The sequence below is a fragment of the Lutra lutra genome, chromosome 1, assembly GCF_902655055.1.
Source record: "Lutra lutra chromosome 1, mLutLut1.2, whole genome shotgun sequence".
NCBI lineage: Eukaryota > Metazoa > Chordata > Mammalia > Carnivora > Mustelidae > Lutra > Lutra lutra.
Window position 1 is genome coordinate 65,776,063 of NC_062278.1, and position 1,613 is coordinate 65,777,675.

The window sequence follows — 1,613 nt, forward strand, 5'->3', positions numbered from 1 at the left end:
TAGAACAACAAGATCTGCTGATAAAAGTTTAAGGAGAAATAAAATATTTGCATAGCTTCAAAGCATTTCTTCCAAATATTTACTAATTATGAAGGGAAAAAGTAGTAACAGTACAATGGAAAAACCTGGAAGACACCAACTTAACTAAGTGATTTAGGTTAACATGACATAACTAGTAGTAAGTTCTATCAACATATGGAACTGCTGGTCACCCCGCCGAGGCACCTGTGCCAGCAACATGTTCAAGGTAATTCAGAGGGCTGTGGGGCCAGCCAGCCTGAGTCTGCTCACCTTCAAAGTCTATGTGTCACCTAAAAAGGATTCACCTCACAAAGCTTCTGTGAAGGTTAATGAGCTTTCATTTTGCTCCATTCCTGAGGGTCAGTCTAAATATGTGGAAGAGCCAAGGACCCCACTTGAAGAAAGCATTTCAAATCTCTGACATTATTATGAGCCATATACAAGTTGGTGTCAAGAAATGTACTCACAAACTAAGCCCAAGATGCAGAGCTTGGTTCAATGGGGTTAGGCGGCTATGAATATCTCCAAAATGCACCTTCTGGATTTTTTCCAAGACTTGGTGTTATCGGTTTTCCTGGCATTGTTGGACTTCTTTTGGCTAGAGGCTCAAAAATAAAGAAGCTGGTATATCCACCTGAATTCATGGGACTTGCTGCCTCTCTTTATTATCCACAACAAGCCATCGTATTTGTTCAGGTCAGTGGGGAGAAATGATATGACTGGGGTTTACAAGGATACATAGTCATAGAAGATTTGTGGAAGGAGAACTTTCAAAAGCCAGAAAATGTGAAGAATTCACCTGGAAATAAATACAATACTCCATGCTCTGCCCATTTTAATCAGTTATAGGTCAACATTGGAAACTCCATGTAGTAAACCAGTATTTCTACAGAAAAATGGCAGAGAAGTCAGTACTGAATGTAGTAAATTGGCTTTCTTCTTCAGGATAAACTATGCTAGGCTTCTTTGTTATCTAGGGTGATGCCATACTAAAAGTAGACTAATCGGAAATCCTTTCACCTAGAGAGAATGTCTAGCCTTAGAACTCGTTCTCATGTTGCTATTTATGTACATAATTAAAATTCCAAATTAAAAAAAATATGGAACTGCTAATATACTGCAGTAGGAAAGCTACATCATTTCTGTGGAATGCTTCTTAAAAATGCATAGCCTAGTAGCTATGAAAAAAAAAATCAGGCAAATCCAAACTGGGGAACATTCTACAAAATAACAAATCACTACTCTTCAAAACTCTTAAGTTCACAAGTCAAAAAAAGTTAAGACTGAAGAACTGTCATGTATTAGAGGAAACTAAAGAGATACAACTATTAAATGCAATAAGAGATCCTAGATTGAATCTTGAGACATAAAATATGACATTAATTTAAAAAACTGGTGAGTATCAAATAAAGGATGTAATTTAGAAAATAGTATTGATAATTGTGCTGTGGTTATAGAAGATGTTATCCTTAGGAGAAGCTGGGTAAATAGGAATCTCTACACTGTTTTTCCAATTAATTCATAAATCTGAGTTATTTCAAAATAAAAAGGGTTTTATTTATGAAATGAAATAAATTCTAGATAGAATAAGG

General features: G+C 35.8%; 1 pseudogene; it reads left to right on the forward strand.

The window, feature by feature from the left end:
• Window positions 1-238: 238 nt before the first annotated feature.
• Window positions 239-1,120, forward strand: LOC125078743 (MICOS complex subunit MIC26-like; annotated as a pseudogene).
• The last annotated feature ends 493 nt before the right edge of the window (window positions 1,121-1,613 follow it).